The following is a 9,359-nucleotide window of genomic DNA, read 5'->3' on the forward strand; positions in this document are numbered from 1 at the left end:
TTAATGTCATTGCTTCAAATGCAGGGAAGCCTTGGCAGAATGAACCTGCCCGTTGCATCTCTGTAAGAGTCTCTGCTCTGGGATCACCGTCTTGGGGCTTCCCTGCCAGCTGGAAGTGACAGCAAGTCATCTTCTTTCATATGCTGCCACCCCCTTTTCAGGGTCTGTGTGAGGTGTGCTTCCACTTCTAACTTGCACACAATCCCATAAAACTGTGCCGTACATTAACTATTTATTAGAAGTTGCAGAGAGCTCTGCTTTCCATGCAACATAGGGATACATCTTTTCCTTTGCAGCTCTTATTTATTTATTCATTTATTATTTGATTTATATCCCACCCTTCCTCCCAGCAGGAGCCCAGGGTGGCAGCAGAGGCTGGAGAATTTCTCCTGGCCCCCACTCCTTCCTGTTCCCCCGGAGGTTGCCTGCCACTGTCAAGGGCCATCAGGAGAGCATCTGTTCCCACCAGCCTGTTCTCATCATCCTCATTTCCTGTGGGCAAGGGAGGGGTGCACTTCCTGATGGGAGAGAGCTGATGCTGTGGAGTCCCTGAAGCCACCAGTGTATCAGCTCCTCTGAACACCTCGCCGCCCTTGATTGAAGGGAGAGCCTGGCATCAGATCAGAGGCGTTGCACAAAGCCACCAGACTTATGTGCACTGCAGCTATGCGGGAAAGGGAGATTGTGGGGGAGAGGAGTGGGGGAAAAGAGGGATTAAAAAACTACACCATGGTGCAAAAGGGCAGGCTGTCCCATGAGAGATGATGGCTGGCCATTCCTGTGGGTTATTTTTACAGCAAAGCCTAGTTTGCTGGAAAAGAGGTTGAGCACGGCATCACCACTGGAGAAAGTGGATCAAGCAGCGTTCCCCAGCCTGGTGCCCTCCAGACATTTTGGATGACCCCTCCCAACATCCCCAGCCAGTAGTGCTCGCTGGGGATTAGGGATGGGCAAATCTGTATATTTTCGTTCCTCTTGCTTTCTCCTTTTTCCAGCCTTAAGTTCAGGTCTCCACATCGCTACATCAATTTGTGATTATTATTTTTTAAAAGCCCTCATGAAAATTCACCGGTGTTGTACTGTGAGTTTCTCCTCGTATGCACATTTTTGTGCAATTTCGCCTAAGAGGCCTGTTTTTGCAAGCAATACCCCCTAATGTAGTGCAGTATTGTATGTTATTCTCACGAATATGTGCACCTTTATGCATACATCCTCCTAGCAACAGGCATTTCTGTACACATTATTTGGCTGGAGAGCTGCATTGCAAAATTCAGAGGGGTGGGAGTTTCTTGAGCACCACTGTGAAAGCCTGAAAATCCTGGGCAAGCACCCTCCACCCTCCAAAGTCTCCTCTGCTACCGCTTCTTTACCTCCCTTGGATGAAAGGAGACTCCACATTTCAATCGTACAGGAACTGGGCTAGGCAGGGTCTCTACCACATATGTGACCTGTTTACAAATGGCCAACCGGTGACTGAAGCCCAGCTGCAATCTGCACTAGGGCATGTGCAAACTAACTGGTTTCAACTGTTACCAGTCAGATCATTTTGTAAATCATACCTCCAGAAGAAGGTACTTTCAGAGGTTTAAAAGCTTTTGAAAACCTGGGAGGAGTGTGGACATAATCTTGGTATTGTATAAAAATCATCTCTCACAGTCCACTGGATCATTAAAGAGTCCAAAGGAGGAATGGGAGTCAGACCTTGGTGTTGAAATAAGAAAAAAAGGAATTTGAAAAACCTTGTGGATTAACCTCCCATGAAAACTGTCTCTGCTAGCATCAGGGAAACAATGTTGATCTGTCGATGGTACTGTGCGCCAGCCAAACTGGGTTGGATAAACAGATCTCTGCCCACATTGTGTTGGAGAGGCTGTCAGCTCTGGGGAAGGCACTTTCACATGTGGTGGGAGTGCTCTGTAATCCATGCATTATGGCAGAGAATTATCTAGGAAATGTCCTCTATAATTCTGTAAATTGTCCCGAAGGACCCGGGTGTAGCTCTTTAGGCTAGATGAAATGAAGGTTTCTTTCACTACTGAACCCATGGTACTCCCTGCCACAAGATGGCCACAGGCTTAGACAAACCCAAACCCATGGGGGATCAGTCAAATGGCCACTAGTTAGACTTGACAGCAAAACAGAACCTCAGGATTCAGTGGCAGTGTACATCAGAGAACATCTGGGGAGACGGAGACTAGCAGAATGACAGTAAAAAGTGGTAGTGTTGTGTGGTTGTGTCCACCTTTGTCTAGGCGTCTGGGTAAGGGTGTGTGTGTTTGCCTGTATGTGTGCATGCCTGTATTCATAGAATCATAGAATAATAGAGTTGGAAGTGGCCCATAAGGCCATTGAGTCCAACCCCCTGCTCAATGCAGAAATTCAAATTAAAGCATCCCCAACAGGTGCCTGTCCAGCTGCCTCTTGAAAGCCTCCACTGTCGGAGAGCCCACCACCTCCCTGGGTCATGGGTTCCATTGTTGTACAGTTAGGAAGTTTTTTCTGATGTTCCGTCGAAATCTGGCTTCCTGCAACTTGAGCCCATTATTCCATGTCCTGCACTCTGGGATGATTGAGAAGAGATCCCAGCCCTCCTCTGTGTGACAACCTTTCATCTACTTGAAGAGTGCTATCATATCTCCCCTCAGTCTTCTCTTCTCCAGGCTAAACATGCCCAGTTCTTTCAGTCTCTCCTCATAGGGCTTGGTTTCCAGTCCCCTGATCATCCTCGTTGCCCTCCTCTGAACCTGTTCCAGTTTGTCTGCATCCTTCTTGAAGTGTGGAGACCAGACCGGGACGGCACTGTGCATGCATGATTGTGCACTCTGTGTGTGGTAGAGTCTGGGGCAGCCATGCCTGTTTTGATTGGGGGGCCGCGCCCACTACTGGGCCCTCAGAGGCTTGCACAAGAGGGGCAATGTGGTCCTGGGTCTGAAAAAAGCCACGAAGCACTCTTTGGGTGATCTGGAACCTTCTGCACTCCCTCAGCCTACTTACCTCATGTGATCTTTCGTGAGGATCAAATAGGATTACCCTTGGGTACACTACCCTGGGGTCTTTGGAGGAAGGGCGGGATGAAATATAATAGGGAAAGCCAAAAGAGAGTCTTCTCCTACTTGGCTGGGCCCCTCTGAATCCCCCATAGTTCCATCCTGTCCCCCTGCCCATAATAATGCTGACAGCCAGCGCAGGTGTCACAGCAATGGCCTCCTCCTATTCACGCATTAATAAGCCAGATGTGACCAGCCAGGCAGCAGCGCCTTGGACATGGTTTTTTAAAAGGAGACGAGTTCATATTTCCATCTGAATGGTTTCCCTCCTCACAGGAGCAAATGGGCTTTGAAAATGCCTCATTCCTTGCCACAGGGAGCGACAGGCAGAGCACGAAAAGGCCTCTGCTGCTTCTCAGCCCTGCAGAGGGATTGTGTTGTCTGCTCTGTAGGTGGCTCACAGAGAAGCCTGGCTGTGAGAGGCTGATACTTCATGCCTTTCAACAGTGTGGAGAAAGTCAACATGTGGCCTGTGATCAATGCGGCACAGCCCATTCCTTGCATGCATGGCTGGCGCAATGGGGCATCATGCTGGAGCAAAAGCCCTACACTTCATCTGTTTTAGGCTGGGCAAGAAGTGAACAGATGAAGCTTTGCAAGGGTGGTGGGTGCCCCTTTCCTTTGGGAACACCTTTTGCCAACTTGGTGCCCTCCAGTCCTTTCTCTTCCTTGACCTTTCAATAGTACAGTTCTCCGTAGCTATTCGTTTGGTGGCTCTTGCTCACTGAGAACAGAAGAACCCCTGGCTGGAGCTGGATCAGCCCAAAGGACCATTTGACCCACCGCACTGCCTCCAGCAGAGGACAGCCAGACAAAGGGGACAAGGAGTTTGATCTCTCCCCACCCTACAGAGATATACAATCTCTAACCATGGAAGTTCCATTTGTAGCTCTCGTGGCTGATGGCTGCCTTTAAAACTAGGCACCCTGAGTGTATGTCATGCATTGTATTAACTGCCTGGCCTGGATCCCATCCAAAGGGCTGTCACGCTGAAGGTGGAGCTGGCTAGGCCAGAAGGCAGGACTGGAACCAAGGTGTGGGGATCGTAGGAAAGTAGATATGAGTTAAACATTAGGGGGAACTTCCTAACAGCAAGAGCTGTTGGGACAATGGGACAGAGTGCCGACTTGGGAGGCAGCAGGAAGTATTTAAGCAGACATCTGTCAGGGACGCTGTCCTTGCCAAATTCTGCATTGCAATGGAGGCCCTGCATTAAGCCAGGGGGCTGGATTGGATGACCGCTGAGGAACAGTCCAGCAGTTCCGTAGAGCTTGTTGCTAATGCCTCTGAGAAACCCACCTTTGGGACATGGAGGGCATCACCACCACCCATTACCTGTCCTCCTAGCACCTGGTACTTGGCAACATCTGCTGCCCCTGACCACGGAACATCCATTTAGCTGTTATTTTGGGCAGAGAGCAAGTAGGCAACTTCATTAACTTCTCTAATCCAGCCTTTCCCAACCAGTGTGCCTCCAGATGTTGGAGCACAACTCCCATCAGCCTCAGCCAGCATTGCCAATGGTCAGGAAAGATGGGAATTGTGGTCCAACAACATCTGGAGGCACACTGGTTGGGAAAGGCTGCTCTAATCTTTCGAAAGACTTAAAAAAATTTAGGCTAGTGGCCATTATCATCATCACAGAGAAAGAGAGAGAGAGAGAGAGAATCTGGTGGTGGATGGGAATTTTGTGAACTTAATTATGTGTTACGTGAAAAAGGGCTTCCTCTTGCATCTCTCACGGGTGGTGGGTGTCTTTGAGTTTTAGCTATCATGGGGAGGGGGGAAAGTGTGCCTCTCTCTCCACTCCCTCCACACAGTTCCTCCTTGCATGAACTTCCACCCTTTCCATTCTTCAGCTGTCTTCCCCCCCCTCCTGAACCCTACCCCCCCCTCCTGAACCCTACCCCCCCCAAAAAGCTCCAGAAGGTGCTTTGGGGGCCCCTGTTGAAAAAGGGCCGGGAAGAAAATGTGTCTTTTGGCCTTCCATAAACAATCCTCTGCAGCAGCTGTTTTGCTTAGAGCAGCAGCTATGCTCCAGGGAGGGTGGGTGGGCAGAGGGAGTTTGCAAAAGGCTTTGGGGGTAAGGGAGGGGTCCACTGATGATGAAGGGGTGGGCTACTACTTCCCAGTTATTTGCCCAAAAGCTCCAAACACAACTCATCAGAAAACTTTAATAATAGTACTAAAGTCTAAATGTCCCTGAGCCTCCAAAATAAGTTCTGGTCTACCCCATTTTCTTCCATTTCCACACATGGAAGACTGTACCCTTCAAGATCCACAATCTTTTTCAAGAGGCTCCTCTTTCGTAGGGCCCAAACTGTTTGTAGGATCCTTGCAGGACTTGGAAACAAAAGGCATCTGTTATGCATTTTATTTTATTTTTATTTTTGCAACTAGTTCTGGAGGTGGCAGGAGCTTGGTCCATTGCAGAGAAATTTTTGTGTCCTAGTTACCAGAGTGTGTGTGCTGCTTGAGTCACATGGCCAGGGGCAGAAGGTCAGATTCCTCCCTGGAACTGGAACTGGACTGCCTTCAAGTCGATCCCGACTTATGGCTACCCTATGAATAGGCATTTCATGGTGAGCGGCATTCAGAGGGGGTCTAACCATTGCCTCCCCCTGAGGCTAGTCCTCCTCCAGCTGGCCAGGGCCTGCTCAGCTTGCCACAGCTGCACAAGCCAGCCCCTTCGTTGTCCGCAACTGCCAGCTGGGGGGCAACTGTGCTCCTTGGGACTATGTGGCTTGCCCATGGCTGCACAGGTGGCAGGGCACATCACCCCTGAGCCACTTGCTGTGGAGTGATCTTTAGCTGGCCCTTGACACCCAGGAGACACAAGCGGGGATTTGAACTCGCAGGATTTGGACTCCCAGCCAGGCTCTCCTTCCCACTGTGCTATTCCAGCTGCCCTACCCACCCCCAAATTTCTAGAACAGCAATTCTGAGCAAATAGTGCAAACTCAGAAAGGGGGGCTATCTTAATCTGGCCATTGTTTGCAAGCTAAATTATGGGGATGCTGTTGGATTTGTTAAAAATATTGCATATTATGTTATGCATTCAAATCCAGGCTGAAGCATCAGTTTTGCAGATTTGCTGCCAGTGTTTTTGAAACTTGAAATATTGGTCCTGGATTTGAAAGTATAAAAAGTGCCCACCTGTTTGAACCTGTGCAAATCAGCTCTGCTTTTTAATGTCAAGGTTATTTTCCAAATGACAAGTGGACTAGAATCTTGTGCCCCGGTTACTAGTTCAGACCCAAAGGGAATGAAACCTGGTTGCTCTGTGGCTCACAGCCCCCTTGCCAGCATTTGGCTCCTTCCTCTTGCATGCGTGTGTCTGTGTGCACAGTGGTGGCTGCTGGCTCCATGTCAGTGCAGCAGTGGAATCCGCTCCGGGTTTTAGCCTGAACTTTCAAGGAGCTGTCCAAGGTGCTTTCAGTTTCCAGGTAGGAGTGAGAAAGATTCTCTGAAAGCACCTTGGACAGCTCCTTGAAAGTTCAGGCTAAAACCTGGAGCGGATTCCACTCCTACACTGACATGGAGCCATCACCAGAAGGTCCGCTCATATAACACCTGTTTTGGCCTGTCTGCACTGGCTTCCTATTTGTTTCCGGACTAGATTCAAAGTGCTGGTTTTGACCTATAAAGCCCTACACGGCATGGGACCGCAATACCTGGTGGAGCGCCTCTCCCAATATGAAACTACCCGTACACTGCGCTCAACATCTAAGGCCCTCCTCCGAGTGCCATCCCATCGAGAAGCTCAGAGAGTGATGACTAGAACTAGGGCCTTTTCAGTAGTGGCCCCCGAACTGTGGAACAGTCTCCCCGATTAGGTGTGCCTGGCGCCGATGCTACTATCTTTTCGGCGCCAGGTGAAAACCTTTTTATACTCCCAGGCATTTTAAAGTGTATTTTAACAGCATTTCTGTATTTTGGACGTTGTTTGGTTCTTTTGTTGTTTGTTTGTTTTGTTTCTTGATTTATTGTATTTATTGTATTTATATATTGTGCTGGTTTTTATCTTTTTGTGCACCGCCCAGAGAGCCTCCGGGCTTAGGGCGGTATATAAATAAAATAAATAAATAAATAAATGTGAGAGAAGCTATAACTTTTGTCTTGCAGGAATGTCACCTGCTGTACAAAGGTAAGAGAATCCCATCAATTGCCCTGGCATGTGATTCCCTCCCCCTGGAAAGTTGCCCCTAAGGGAATAGGGGCCTTAGGGTGAAAAAGGTTCCCCACCAGGCCTGGGCAGGAGACAGTACTGAGCTGCGTCAGGGAGTCTCCTGCTTCGCTGGCATAGGATCGCCCTGCAGATTAACAAGACCACGATCAATGCCAGGATGGAGAAGCCCCAATAAAGTTGGTGCCTATCGTTTGGCCTGGCAAGAGGAGCTGACAAATTGCATTCCCTCTTTGTTGTTGTGCTTGAGCTGTGGAGCCAAAGTTATCGGTGGCTTTTGCAGTCAACATTGCAGGTTTTGAGATAACTCCCCCAGCTTCTTTTCTGGAAGTCAAAGCAAGTCAAGGCTACTTTGCAGACTGAATGCCCCTCTCCTTTCTGTGCCCACAGGTCAATCGGGTACTTTCCACAGGAGAATGATTGACAGGCCAAGGGGTGTGGGCAGGTTGGTTCTATGATATCCTCCAATATTTCTTAGGTGAAGGTAGGGCTTGTGTACTTGTAAAACATCCCTACTCCCACAGTACGGATCACTTTCTGAGACACAGGCATGATGATGCATGCACATGAACAAGTGTGCAGGGCTGGCTCCCGAAGGTGGCAAGGTTGGGCATTTGCTGGGGCCCCAAGACCATCGGGGGCCCCAGTGCTGTAACAGTGCTGCCATTTCCCCTTTGCACAGGGTTTTGGAGAAGATCAGAGGTACCCTAAGAGAACTCTCAGTTTGCATGTCTTGCCATCCAGCTATGTCTTGCCATCCAGTCCCCCTCAGCCCACCCCATGTGTTCCCCAGATGGGATGGGGCATATGATATGTAGCCTTGGGTTCAAATCCTTCCTCAGCCATGAAGCTCACTGACGGGCCTAGGGCAAGCTACTCCCTCTCTCTAACCTCCCTTGCAGGGGTGTCATGAGGATAAAGTGGACTACCCTTCATGCGTGCCTCCATGAGCTCCTTGAAGGAAGGGAAAAGGGCCATTGGTCGGTGGCAGAGCACCTGCTTTTGGGCAGAAGGCCCCCAGTGAATTCCTGGCATCTCTAGGTAGGGCTAGGAAGGACCCCCCCCTCTGAAACCCTGGAGAGCTGCTGCCAGTCAGTGTCGACAACACTGAGTTAGATGGACCAAGGCGCTGAGCCGGTATAAGGTAGCTCTCTGTTCCTCATGGTGGCCACAGCTGTGTTGATTTTGTTATGCTCTGAAGACAGTTCTTGAATTTAAAGGAGGTGTGGAGAACGTCTTTCAGCCCGAGGGCCACATGCCCTTGTGAGAAAACGTCTGGGGGCCAAATGCCGGTGGTGGGCAGAGCATTGGATATGCCACTTACCTTTTACAGTGGCTGCGTTCCACTCAGGCCCAGGCCAGAGGTTCCTAAACGCACACTCACCCCGTCCATCCAGGAAAGCATGATCACGGTCCAAGGACCCAGCCAGCTAGGCAAAAGCACTCCAGGAGTGTGCATAGTAGGCCCAGAACAGGATGTGACCTGAAGAAAGAGGCTGTGGTCAACAGATACAGACTTGGAGGGCCACATTTGGCCCCCAGGCCTGCAAAGGTGCACTCGTCCAGGGTCTTGGGGGATGTTTTAGGCCCCTTACTTTTTGGAAAACGGGGTCCCAGGAGGGTTCCTATGTCTCTATCATCCTACAAGCCAATCAACATCAAAGGGGAGTGTGTTAGCCACTGAGAAGAGTCTTCTAACTTATTTCCTTGTTCTTTCCTGCTGATTGGAGCCAATCAGAGTGCAAGAAGGTGAGTCAGCCATTGAGAAGATTATTCTCAGCAACTAATACTCTCCCCTTTGCTGCTGATTGGCTCCAAGGAATGTCTGTTGTTGTGGGAGAAGGCATTAACAAGGATCTTGTTCTCAACCCAGGAGCTGATGATGATGGGGAGGGGTGTGTTGCTGTGACTAACATGACAGGATCCTGCACTTCTGAATTTGCTACTACACTACTAGTGAGACTCCCAGGCCTGAGGTTCCGGATCTAAAGGTTTGGAGTGGCTGATTCCTTTTGTGCACATTTTAAAAACCCTACAAAAGGCTTCTTTATTTTGTCACCATTGTGGCTCTCCAATAGAGGGATCTGTAAGAATAATATGTACTTTCCTTCGCCGTCAGCTCTGCA

This window comes from Rhineura floridana, chromosome 19 (genome assembly GCF_030035675.1).
Source record: "Rhineura floridana isolate rRhiFlo1 chromosome 19, rRhiFlo1.hap2, whole genome shotgun sequence".
Lineage (NCBI taxonomy): Eukaryota > Metazoa > Chordata > Lepidosauria > Squamata > Rhineuridae > Rhineura > Rhineura floridana.